This window comes from Epinephelus fuscoguttatus, linkage group LG6 (assembly GCF_011397635.1).
Source record: "Epinephelus fuscoguttatus linkage group LG6, E.fuscoguttatus.final_Chr_v1".
NCBI classification, from domain to species: domain Eukaryota; kingdom Metazoa; phylum Chordata; class Actinopteri; order Perciformes; family Serranidae; genus Epinephelus; species Epinephelus fuscoguttatus.
Window position 1 is genome coordinate 30,955,422 of NC_064757.1, and position 13,981 is coordinate 30,969,402.

General features: G+C 43.4%; 1 protein-coding gene across 1 annotated transcript in view; it reads left to right on the forward strand.

Annotated features, from left to right (window-relative positions):
• The first annotated feature begins 7,236 nt into the window (after positions 1 to 7,236).
• Positions 7,237 to 13,981, forward strand: part of LOC125889880 (homeobox protein orthopedia B-like) — a 36,359-nt gene continuing 29,614 nt past the window's right edge. The window contains exon 1 of the mRNA XM_049578128.1: positions 7,237 to 7,264. The gene's annotated coding sequence lies outside the window, so the exon portion shown is untranslated. The remainder of the gene's footprint in view (positions 7,265 to 13,981) is intronic.

Genomic DNA, 13,981 nt, shown 5'->3' on the forward strand with positions numbered 1-13,981 from the left:
GGCTGGGAACACCAGGGGTGGTGTGAGCACCCATCAGAAATTAATCAGGGAGATTAAATGCTGCCTTCATCTCTACTACTTCACGAGTCCGTACAGTTCTCACGTAATTCATACAGCATCATATTGTTTGGCCGCAGTGTGACTGCAGGTTTCAAGGGAGGCTCAACACATGAGAGCATTATGGTGATCTGCTTTGGTCCAAAGCATTTAACAGTTTCGTAAATGTCATATACAATCTATGCAGCATTGATTCTAGAGCTCACATCGTACTCTAATGTCTGATGCACAAAAATGTCGAAGATCTCTCCAGCAGCAATGACACAGGCAAGATTTATGCAGCCATCTGTTTAAAGTCTTACTGCTCGCTCTGTCTGTCTCTTTGTTTTACCCTCCACGCTCCCTTCTCTCTCTGAAGCTAATGAAGGCTCCTTGGTTACAGTCCATGATTATCATACAGATAGGATCATATCCCATTGATTTTATGCAGATGATCACCTTTCTGTGTACGCAGGGCTGATGGTGGTAGTAATTTACAGAAGAAAATCAATTACCCTTCTCGTCTGCAGGAGTAATTGTTTATTATTTTCCTATTAGACAAACTGTGTTGATCAATGTTATGGAAAGATTGCCCATGAATACTATCAACATAAATAGATTTGCCTTCTACATTAGTACTAGTTTTCCTTTAATGACCTGTACAATGTCACACCAATGCCACAGGCTGAGATTTAAGCACTAACTATATGTGGTGGGTTTGTGTGTCTGTGTGTGTGTGTGTGTGTGTGTGGCTGCAGCGCGGTATCTGTCTGTTTCTTTGTGGAGTACGACATTTAAACTTTTTGCAAACCTAGACAGCCTCTGCAGGTCTTGAACTGACCTGCAGGTCCACAGATATGTACTCTGTGGAGGTTTGATGGCATGATGAAACAATTACATTCAAGATAGTAAGTACAGGATCCTTCTACGACACTGTTGTTGTTTCACAAATGTGCTGCTGATGTGAATAGTCAGTGGTTCCCCTGGCCCCGTTAGCAGCCTCTCTGCCTGTATCAGTGTGGATTGATCTAGACACAAACTAATCACTATTACTCACTGAAGTAATTGGCCCGGCCCAGATCACAGAGTAGCAACCGATCGACTGGTCTGGGGATCGATACTCTGATCAGAAGAGGTGGGAGCAGAGAAAGTAAGGATGCAGAGGAAGGAGGAGGGATGTTTTGTAATGTGGGAGATCAATCTGGCTGAACAGCACAGTCTCTGGGTGTGTTTCAGTCCACCTATCACATTCACTGTGCTGCCCATTTTAACTTTTGCCACTGAGCTAATTTCTCAGGTGCTCCTCTGCCTGACACAAATCTGGACTCAGAAGGGGCTTACAGTCATTACAAATTCTCACACACTTCTTGTAGTCTGATTCAGTTTCACTAGAGGCAAATGTGTATCCCAGAAGGCATGATGACACCTTGAACAAGTTGCTAATCGACCAAAGGTTGAACACATACCGATGCAAACTTCATAGCTTTGGGCAATTAGAAAAGGAAATCTGCCGTGGAGTTGGATGTTGGACAATTAGGTCAATGCCTACACATCAGGAGATCCACTGGTATTTAAAACATAAGAGTAGAGTAACCAGATGACAGGAAGTAAGAGACACATCTGGTATTAATGAGCTGCTGTTAGCTGAAGTCACACTGTGGTGAAGTGGTTAGCATTGTTGCCTCACAGCAAGAGGGTTCCTGGTTTGAACCTGGGGCGGGGGAGCCCTTCTGCGTGGAGTTTGCATGTTCTCCCCTTGTCGGCGTGGATCTTCTGCAGGTACTCCGGCTTCCTCTCACAATCCGAAGACCAGGCTACGTTATTGGCCATTAGTGTGAATGTGAGCATGAATGGTTGTCTGTCTCTGTGTGTCAGCCCTGTGATAGTCTGGTGACCTGTCCAGGGTGTACCCCACCTATTGCCCAATGTCAGCTGGGATAGGCTCCAGCCCCCAAACCCAACAGGAAAAGCAGTTATGAAAAATGAATAAATAAATGTTAGCTGATGTTTTCTGTCACCTCTTATAGCTTCTGGTGATGGTTTATAGGGGACCTTTTATGCTTTTCCTTATTTTATGTCATATAAGATGTGAGAATGTCAGATGTTCATGATAAATGTGCCAGAGTTTCAAATAATGAGGTAAACGTGTGTAAAAAGAATCCCTGCGAGCAAAAACCTCAGGCTTCAGACCGTTGTGAATATTCTGTTTGCAGCCACTTTTTTCAACTTAGGAGACAAGATGACATCAGCTCATAATTTTCTTATATGGTCATCTGCTCAAGGCCTGCTACTGAAAGTGTTTGTTAGTGACATTAGCATGCCACATGCTAACGTCAGGGAAATATGTAATCTTGGTAGCTGAGGTTGTTAATTTCTCCCCGATGTCAGATCATATTGCTGCTGGAACATGTCTGGATTTGAAGAATTTTTGTTTTGAAGCTTTTATTGGTAGTTATTTAAAGCTACTCTTTCTTGTATTTCACATAGAGACGTAAGCGTTGGCAAGGTAGCGTTAGAATCACGGAAGAGGAGAGCGAGTGTAACGTTACAACCAAGACAGTCAAACGCAACCCCAGAGTTTTAAAACTCAACCGGAGTCAGTGATGACTGAGTTCTAGAATAAGGTTATAATGCTAAAGTTAGGTAGTAGCATTAACGTAAGTGGAAACACACAAGGAAGATAACGTTAATGTTTCAGAGGCTACGCTACAATAGGCTAACGTTATCCATTAGCAACTGGATGCTGTGTTGTCATATATAACATTAGGCCTACAGTCTGTTACATTAGAGGCAAACTAAAAATACCTGTCCAGCAGACAGGTCTGCGACCATCTCGTCCCTTTTTAGCGCAGGATGAAGCTGCATCAGTCTTCGCCATCGCTCGAAAGCAGAGCCGATGTTGACCCGAGTTGTTACGCGAGCGGTTACGTCAGTCAGAGGCCTCCACGTGGGGAAGACAGACAGGACGCTCGGCCATTCATACCTATGATTGGTCGGAGTTTTCTTCGAACCATACGAGAATAATTATGAGTTTTTATTTCTGTTGGAGTTCATTTACATTTTAGTGTGCCATCAGCTTATTAATAGCATTTTAACCTAAACAAAGAAAAGCATACATTTTCCAGAAAAGTAAGTGTCGCTTTAAGGTAGAGGGTGAAAAAGACAAACAGAGCATTTCAGACAGAGCGGGAATACAGGTGTTCCAGCACGGACAGTATGAGGAAAATAGCTTTTTTTTTTAACATTAAAGCATGTAAACATGTTCTAGGAGAAACCCAAAGTACAAGTATGAACCTGAAAATGAGTACAACAAGTCCCTTTTAAAGAACCGGAAGCTTCAAAATGCTAAATGACTTTATTTTTCGAGTAACTCCACTCTTTAAGTCGATCTCTGTGGTGATTCTGGACGATTACTAAAGAGGAGCCCATTGCATTTTTCTTTACGATGTAAACTTTAATTGAATTCCTTTTTGATGTAGTGCTTCAGTTGATGAACAGAAAATGACCTCACAACAATCTTTTTACTCAATATTCTTATTCTGTTTCTTTCTACTGCCACTTCTTATATTGACTCTAAGACACCTCTTGCATGTTTGACAGAGGGATCCTTTCTCTCTTGCTCTTCTGAACTTCCTTTTCTGAGAGTCTGAGAATACAAGGTGTTGCATGTTGGATAGATCGTAAAGACTTTAATACACAGTTGACTTCACTCAAATCTAATTTTAACAATTTAATTAATGTTTCAAGTCAATTGTTGTGCTAAAATGTCAAAAAATCATGTTCCCTCGTTTTAAATCACCGTATAGATAAATTTAGATTTTGAACTGTTGGTTGGAGAAAACAAGCTATTTGAAGATGTTACTATTTTTTGACATTTCCTGAACAAACAGTTAGTTAAGAAAATAACTGAGAAATGAATCAAAAATGAAAACAATCATAAGTTACAACCTTATTTTAATGTAATGTACTTCAAGCTATGAAAACCCTATAAAAACTTCAGTATTAGCTATCAGATATTATATTTAAATCATGAGGGTTATGTCATTTCGACCGAGGAGTTGCACATTTTCCCCGTAGTCCTTTAAAGTCTGTACAACATGCAGCACCCTGCAGCTGATGATGAACTAAATTGTGAAAAATAAGAACAAAGTACTCAGGAGGAAATAAACAAACATGTAAACATGCACATGAAACAGACATTTCTGGGTGCTGGCGACTGAGCTGTTATGCCCGATCCCGCAGAGTACACAAAACACCAGGATCACTCTCCTAATATTCAGCCTCAGCCGTTGCATTCTCCTGCTCAGCCTATTTCATGGAAAGAGCAGGTGGTCCTAATATTTCATGCGTTCAGTGTGTTTGCAACCCTTAGCCCCCCGCTCCTGCCCCTGTCTATTCCTCATCCCACTAGAGCCCATTTCACTTTCATCCACGCTGGTCGTCGTCCTGCTTTTAGGAGGTTCCTGCTCAGCCAGACAGAACGCTGAGCACAGTTTCGGAGCGCTGGCCCTCCTCTCAACATTCTCATCTCAGCATCTCCCTCGATGCTGCTCCTGTCTCGCTTTCTCCTCTCCTCCATCTCCTCCATCTCCCTCTGCTGCCCTTCTCCCCCCTTTGCCTTTTCTCTTTCTTCCCCTTCTCTCTTCCTTTTCTCTTCCCTCTCTCTTTCTCTCTCTCTGTGGTTGTTGATTGGGTGTCTGAGTGCTTGTGGCAGCTGTGTGTTGTGTGTAATAGAGCAGAGAGGCTAGTCTGAATACAGCGATGGGAGAATTTGTTTATGTGAGAGATGCATAGATGGAGACAGGTCTCCAGACGCTGCGGGCTCTCTCTTGCTGTCATCCTGCATTCAGACCCTGACAGGAGATCTGAGATGGCCAAATATGCCAGACGCTCGCCCCGAATCCCCAAGCTGCACCCCACAATCCAACCGATGTGTGTTTGTGTTTATTCAGATTTGACAGAATGATTCTGTGTGTGACTGCGTGTGTGCGTGCGTGCATGTGAAGTGCGCGCATGGGTCTCCAGGATAGCATGCTTGATCAGATTCCCCTGCCACTGGCTTGGTCCAGGGTCCATTACCACTGAGCGATAGAGGGGAGAAACTCTACCAGCTATTCTCTTTTTATCCCATCCCAGTGATCTCTTTCTCTGATATGTTGAGTCTGTTCAGTGGGGCAAGGATTCAGCTTCTCCGAGACGTGTGTCCACCTCAAACAGCTCATTTAGCATTTTCATTCCCCTCTGCTTGCTGCTCTTGTAGTTGCATTTGTGTGAATGTTTGTGGCAGTTTGTCCAAGTTAGCCTTGTCACTTCAAACTCGCATCTTCAGGGACTCTTTGCTTTGTCTTTGTGTCACCGTGATGTACGACGATGTGTTATTTAAATCAAGTGTTTCAATTGAATAACCTCTTGCTTTTTGGTTCATACGGAGCTTCCTTGACTCGTCCAGAGGCTTCAGCAGTGCACTGTCCTGCTTGGTGCAGCACTGAGCACGGCACTCTTTTCCCTAAATGAAAACAAACTAATGTATTGGAATAATATGCTTAGAGGAGAAGACACTAAAGCACAATTAATGAAGACTGAATCCGGAGTGGCTGGTTGGCTCTACAGCTGTTGTTCCCATTAGAATCCATGCTTCCATCAATGCAGCTGCACTAGAAAACGCGAAGGCTGCATTCTGAGAGCAACCACAGTCGGCATGTTGTGGCCTTTTAACTGCCTTCAGCAATCACATTTGATGCTCCTTAATTATCCGACACTTTTCCCCCCTCTTCTGCCTTGCTGCCTTCTTTCCCGCTCAGCCGCAGAGACGGTGCGTTTGCTTACCGCTCTGCCTCTGCCTAAGTGTTCGCCTGCATGTAAATTAATCTTGATTCACTTTACCCTGCCCTGCTGAGTGCTACAAATTACCCTATAGCAACGAAACAGCACAAGTGAAAAAAGCCAAATTGCTGCACTTGATAGGCTGTTGCTCCTGTGCTTTATGCCATTACATTAGGGCTCCATAATGAATGCTCTCTTGTGAAAAGTAGTGTGTTGTGGGTTTTTAATTCATCCTGAATAGGGAATGTTTGTGCATCTTTCTCTCACTGTGTCTGTCTCTAGAAGAAGCTTTAATGAAGGAGGCCTTGCTGGGTAACCACGAGGCGTACATTCACTCACAGTGGCCCTCCACCCCCCTCCCCCCAAACGTCAGCATCCATCATTCCATTTACAGGAGCTTGACAAAATTAGCTGCCTTTGTGCCATAGTCCCTCTAATTGGCCGAGGAAGAAAAACAGGCTTTTGACACAAACACAGGCAACACATTCACTTACCGCAGCACTTGTCTCTCTGTGGATGTTAATGCGAAAGGGGTTTAGGTTTTAATTCACCAGAACAGAATTGGTTCTGGCTTGAGTGCTTCGTTTTCCACCCTGACTGCTCTTCACAAATTTCCCTGCCGTCTTTTATTGCTTTTAAACCACAGTTTTATGTTCTTTCTTCGCTGATGGATGTTCACTCAGTACTTACTTGCTTGTCCGGTGAGAATACGTCCCTTAAGAAGTCTTTGTTCTGCAATCACAGCCAAAAGTATTTTTTATTTGCTGTGTTTGATATTAGTCAAATATTCCACTGCATATGAAATAACCTTGACTATTGACAAAGCAAGGACATTCACTGTGGGTATGTTCTCGCGTGTGTGTGTGTTTGTGTGTGTAAATCAATGACAGTGAATGGGAGGAACCCCTCTACAAACCCTCATCTTTCATCTTGAATAACCGATATCATAAACAGACGCTACTCATCAATCTCACCTGTGTTCCCAATACAAAGATGGGAGGCAGGCCTATTTCCCTCTCTTTCTGCAGACCTGATGACATTTACTAAATTGCCCTATGCGTGTGTGTATATATACAGACAGAGAGCAATGTGTTTGTGAGTGTGTGTTTCTGTGTGCATGTGCCCGGTGTTTGTGCCCGGCAACATTTGTGCAAACTTGATGCTGTCTGTTTGTATTCCAGTAATATTGTAGATCAATTTGGTTTGAGTGGACAGTTTGGTTTTCAGTGATCTTTGCCTTTTCTTTTCTTTTCTTTTTTTTGTGTAGTTATGTGTCGGCAAACATGCAGCTCCATCACCATCCACAGAGGGGCAGTGCAGCAGTTTGCAGCCGCTGTGGAGCCGGAGAGAGAAAATGAAATAAAAGTGGGGATAAATCAGGAAAACCAGCACACATGAAGAAGAGGTAAAGATTGAATTATGTTTAATGATGTCATTTGGAGAGGAGTGTGCTATATTATAACAAATGATAAAAGTGTGTTTTAATGAGTAGTCATAAAGACTCAGTAGACAATCTTATTCAATAGGCCTCAGAATTGGCTTGTAAGGGTCCTCGGAGTTTGAAAAAGAACAAAGTGACTTTGGGACAATTATTGCACGCCTGTTTATTATCACTCACCAATTCCATGGCAAATTGAGTGTGCTGGAAGTGTGTGTGTGTGTGTGTGTGTGTGTGTGTGTGTGTGTGTGTATGTGTATGAGCACAAGTGTGTGTGTGTGGCCCAAGGTCATGGTAAACATTGTACATCACTACCTTCAGGCAACAGTGATAATCCCTGGATAAATAATAGATGGGGTATATAAATCTATTAGCCCGAACAAGCCTGATAAAGACATTTATCCCTCTGAAAGGGGGATTACCAAACTAAGACCCTTTGTGTGTGAGCGCCTGTCTCTCGCTGTAAAGGTGACAGCAGAGATAAAGCACTGTCTCTATGAATCCAAGCAATCAAAGCATGTTTATTAACACATTTCACCCAAAAACATGCCTCCCAACCTTCGATCTGTAACATCACTTATCTCACACGAAACATTACTTGCTCATTTTCATGAAACAAAAATCGTGATTGTGATTAAAAGGCTCTTTTTACTGAAATGTTTCAAGTGTAAACGTTGCTCAATGAAGTGTTCTCCAGCCAACTGTTCCTCTCTGAACTAAAACCAAACAAAGTTCCCGACAACTGCAAAACAAAGAGCGCCACAACAATTAGTTGGTAACAATTAAATATCATTATGTTGTAATTAATCTGCACACAATTCATTAAATGCTAATTCCATATGAAAATCGGGGAGAGAAGAATGCCATCAATACGCTGCTTTAATTAGCATGTGATTGACAGCGTGCTGAAATAGAGAGTTTTTGTATAGGATGGCTCGGCCGTGTGTATTTGTGTGCAAAGTGGATCATCTTAAGTGTGTAAAGATGAACTCCCCTCTGTCTGTTGATGGTAATTAAGTTTGCTCCCTGTGGGGTTGCTGGTATGGCCAGGTTGGGGCGAGTCGGGTGGGGGGCATGATCTGTGCTAATTGTTGTACATGAGAGCCTGTTTTGGCTCCTGATGAGCACTGCGGGACCTGTGTGTGTGTGTGTGTGTTCAAGAGTTGTGAAACTGAATGGCGCCATATGACTATGGGTCACACCCAGAGTGCCGTTGCTAAGATACAGCATCTGAAGCATCATGGAGGGGTGGTACCAGGGTACTCCATCTTCAGCCCCCCCACCACCCTGGTCCTGCTTCCTCCCCTCTGTCCCTCCTCTGCCACTTCCCCCTGGGGTTTGGCTGAATGGCCTGGGCTGACAGGGGCTGAATGGTTCAGGGTGACAGGGGGGTGGTGTCCTATTTGTCCCTAAATGCTTCTCTATAGACCCCTGATAATAGACTGGCTGCCTGTTCCCCTTCCCCACCCGCCCCGCCAAACCTCCGCTGCCTCCTCCGCCACCTTCACCCACTCTGTCTCTGTCTCCTTGTCTCATTGTCTCCCTCCTCATCCCCTCTGTCTCGCTTTCCTCCCTATCATGTCTCCTTCTCTTCCTATCTCTTTCTCTGTCTCTCTCTTCCTTTTCTCTTTCTGCTGCTGCACTTCTTCAGTTATTGCAGCTCCAGCCCTCTGATGTTTAAGCATTCTTTGCTGCTTGTTAGATTGTGCTGTGTTCAAGTGTGTGTGCATGTAAAAGCAGAAGGTCACCGCTTATTACTCACCTCTCCAGCTCCTCCATTGTCCAGTACGGCTCCAGCTCTGCCAGTGTTAATAGGAGCTGCTTTTGATGTTGTTCTTTCATGCTTTGTTTGGAGACATAGCTGAGGATACCTTTGATGGCCGCAGGCCTGTTAGTCAGGCTGTGTGATAAATGAGAGGAAGTAAGAAAAAGTCTTTTTTTAATGACGGATTTGTGATCAAATAAAAAAAATGATAAAGCGATGAAACAAATTCAAGCAGGAGCTTTGAAAAGAGTACAAAGACGGAGCCTTTCTGTATTCACCATGCACTCAAAAAGAAGGCACACAGAGAGAGGTCACTACCCTGCATGTGGATCACCCTCTGCTTAGTGGATTCACCGCATCAGATGTTTATGTGTGCCTTCATGGTGGAAAAAAAAATCTGTTTACTAACTTGAATGTGCATGAGTGCATGCTTGATTTTATGTATGTACGTCTGTGTCTATGTGTGAGCATGCACGCCTGTGTTAGGGGTCAGGAGTGAAGATGTTACCCTCTGGTCATTCATCACAAGCGTGACACGCTCTCCCCTGCGCTCCGGTACGCAGAGGCAATGTTTTATAAAAGAATAACACGTCAGCGGGCACCCGCCGGCCATCCATTACCACCCTGTGCAACCTGCAAAGATGTACAATAGACTCACAGATCTCATGCACTGAATGCGCACCATACCTGTTGTCTGCATATACAACAGCACTTATTGTCCTTTTTTTTTGGGCTTTGTAAAATTTTAATCAGCCTATAAAACCCTGCATCCTCTGTTTGATTTGTGTTGTCCTGCACAGGTAGATTGAGGTGGAGGATGGAGGGAATGGTTAGGTTTAAGGCACAGGAGGCCGAGAATCCAGAAGCAGAGTTGGTTTATGGGAGCTGAGTGGACCTTGAAAGTGTTTGGTGCTGAGGGGAAAATGTCTTTATCTTCTTTTCTCTTACCACACACACTCACGCGCACAAACACAGTTAAGGCTGCCCTTACATGGCTCATCACTCATCTAGCTGACAGCAGCTGCTACCACTACTGCTGCACACACAGTCACATACATTTCTAGTCGTCATGTTAATTGAAGATAAAGAATGTAGAAAAATCCTATTGTGTGTATGCAGGGATACGATATGTCTCCACATTATGGTGAAATATATTTGTATAATATATATTATTGATAGAATCTAGTGATACAACAGAGCAGTTGGTGTCGTACTCAACACAGGACTGGATAAAAAGATTAACACCACTCACGTGTTTCTGTCAAATAGGGCTGACACGTTCTTGGTCAATTACTTGGTCAATATGCTCTTGTCCGACCAAAGTCGCATTGGTTGGACAATCCCTGATGTTAGACAGTGTGTTGGGAGCAGAGTTTTTTCAGCTGAGATGCTTTGGTTGCGTCTAGTTTATATGATTGTCATTATCTGTGGAGGAAAAATGTCAGCACAAGTCAGAGTATTTGCCCTGGATGAAGGCTGAAGCATGTAGAGAGAGAAGACGGACCCGCCACTCAGTCTGGGTTTAGTTCTAATTTCTCCTCGGTTGTTGTTGTTGTTCAGCGCTTGTATGTGACAGTTGGTCTTTTTGGTATCTGTCCCGCCCCTCCTCCTATCACGGGACAGCTGTGTAAAAAGTGACAGTGATGAGCGCAACATTTGTCCCGAAGTTGAGCACTACTTCAACTCTTAGCTACCTGGGAAAAAATGCATTTAGTTGTGCCCACGAGGGTCCGCTTTGGTCCACATGATGTAAATGTTGTCATCCACTCATGTCTGTGAAGGTCTGCGTGGACTGTATGTGAATGTCTATGTGCAGACCATTTTTTTGTGACCATGCAGACAGTTCACGTAGCAAGTGCGCCCAATGCAAATGCTCCAATCTCTTGTTCCACACTGCAGTCCAGTCCAAACACTGCAGTCAAGCCAGCCACAGCCACAGCACCGTGGTTGTTAGTTTTAACTTGGATATTGGACAGACATTCACTCCAGAACCAGCAGTGTCCTCTTCGTTTCAGTGTCAGCCAATGTTGGCAGTAGTAGGCCGATAAGCTCACCTCCCAGCCCTCCTGTTTACTGCTGGGAGCTGATGCGGACCTTCAATTTTACTATGGATAGAACCGCACCTGCATGACCGCAGCTGTCCAATGCGGAAGGAATGTCCGAGCTTTTACTCTGGCGATTTCTTCGTCCCCCATTGACCAATCAATTGGTTGAAGAGTAGGTAGAATTTCTGTCGCCCAAGCTTTTCTTTGGTTGACTACAGCCCTGATGTTAAATGTGAAGCTGGAGCTAGTTAGCTCAGCATAAAGACTTAAAACAAGGAGAAATGACTCTATCCAAAGTGACAAAAGCCAACAGCACCCCCTAAAGATCACAAAATAACACATTATATCTTGATTGTTTAATTCGTACAAATACGCAAGTGTGAAATCGATATGTTACCATTTTACAGGTAGTGTATGCTGGAATGTTTCTGGCATATAACCCACATAAAATGGCAAATGCTTGTTTTTACAGTTATGGATTATGCAAGCAGTGCGTTAATTTTTTGAGCATCAGAGGTGTTTCCATTGAAACACATCATTCTTGTGTTTGTGCTTAGCTAACTATTGGCTCCAGCTTCATATGTAATGGAAAGACATGAGAGTGGTATTGATCTTCTCATCTGACTCTCCACCAGAAAGCAAACAAGGGTATATCCCTAAATGTCAAACTATTCCTTTAAAGGTTTGAGTGATGTATAGTAAATAAGCATTTTTGTGTTTCTTAGATTGACAGTCATGCAAAGTAAATGCCTGTTTTTACAATAAATGACCAACATCACAGCTGTTAAAGACTTAGATTTAGTTTTTTCCTAGTGTTGGTTTGTGTATTTGAACACTGATCTATAGATTTGGATGTGATAGCAGGTTCCAGTCTTGTCTCATTCTCATTTATTGAAGTGTGGTTTCCCTTTTGTTTGCATTTGCATTGCAGTTTGTGCCTTCGGGCGCATCAGTATTTTGGATGTGACAGCTTGTGCTGTGTAAGACAGAACAAGTTGAGGACGTTGTGAGTTATAGAGCTCTTAGACCAGTTTACGAGGACTATTATCTCTCAGTTAGTCTCAGTTTTATGTGCATTTTCTCTGGGCTGGTCTGGAACCATCAATTTAATGCTTTCATAAAGCAAGGTTAGATAGCACTGAATCAAACAGAACACTCGCTGACACTCTCCTCTGCTTTAGAGCTAAAGTCACAAAGAGGAGACGGAAGAAGACGACGTGGAGAGGCAATGAAAGATGGAGAGACAGTTTTATGATGTCTTTTTAAAGCCAATTTAGAACAAAAGTTTAGTTTCCAGCTGCAATAACAATTGGAAATGTAGTCACACAGTAAAACCCAAACAAATATATTTCCCCCTGTCTGGTTGAGTGTCTGTTGCACGGACGCTTTATTGTCTGACATGACTCCGTGTTCATGTATCAAACAGGCTTATGTGTTTTGTGAGGCACTCGTTTTCATGGTGCTCATTGCCTGTTTTATAGCAGGCCGTCCTTTTCATGATGTTGCTCTATCACCTGCTGTTTCCTGTCAGCAGTCCGAGAGACAAAGACTTTGCCGTTAGCCCAAACATACTATTCACTTCAAAACAAACAACAAGCAGAGATCGATATGGGTTGAAACGGAGTGCAGTGCTTACGGACAAAACACAGTTTTTCAAGCAGGCATTCAATAAGAGCCTGATTCCATTTCACCTCATTTATGAGTTGTGTGTGTGACTCTGTGTATGTGTGTGTAATCCATCTGCTCTAGTGTGACACCTTAATTTTGAATGCTGGTGGAGACACAGCAGGCCGAGAGAACGAATGGATGAGGGGAGTGAGGGAAGAAGGAAAGGAGAAATGAGGAGAGAGTAGAAAAAGAAAGTGACCCAAGTGGAGATTTTGTTGCGCGAGTGTCTAAGGATGCAGTGCCAGCACTCTCTGACAAGGAAGAGGAGATTTATCACCTCTCAGTGGTACCTTACACCCTGACAGAATGGCAATGTGAGAATCCCCCCGACACGTAAACACAGATGTACCCTGGTGTGTGTGTTGTGACAGGCTGCAAGCTCTTTTGTCTGGCTTTGACGAGTCTGTCATTAGCAGCGACGAGGGGCAACAGAGGGCCTTATCAGTATTTAAATATTCTGACATCTTTGCCACCACACTTCTGCACAGACTTCCCACTCTCTATTCCCACTTTTCCAGCTTGCCTCCTCTCTGCTCTTTTTATCCCTCCATCCTTCTATCCATCCTTCTTCCACCAGGCTGCTCTCGTGCTCTGCCAATTCCCTTTTCTGGTCTTTATATCATTGACTGTGAAATGTATTCCCTTTCTTTTCTTTTATTTTGTCTCAGTGTGTGTTGGAATTTGTCACAGAGTGTTACCTGCTGTGCCTGACTACCTGGTGTAAAGTATTAGATTCTCTTTACTTTGGCTGCGCTGAGTGAGTTTTTGGCTCTAGTGAAAATTCAGTGTGGCAACAGGCCAAAGGCTAAATCTGAGTTCAGAATTATCCAGAATATTCCTGGCAATATTCCATGGAAGCGATAACAGCTAAATCTTTGTTAGCTTATACATATCTGCCTGGAGGCGGCTGTTTTTGTCACAGCAGCCTGACGCCTGTGACTGTAGTCTTGCTCGTGCATAGGCTACTCTTCGCAGCAGTAAATCACTTTGTGCAAAGACGTACTCAAATCTACAGGACAGAGAAAGAAAAAAAAACACAAGTCAGGACGAGCTTAATTGTGATTCTGATTTGAATGAGAAAGCAGCTTAACAAAAGGGCCATCGGAAGCAGAGAGGTAAAAGGTTTTACCTCTAACAAGCGCTGCGCTAAAACAACTCTGAAGCTGAAGAGGTGCGCTCTGAAAGGCATGTATAAAGCTCTTTATA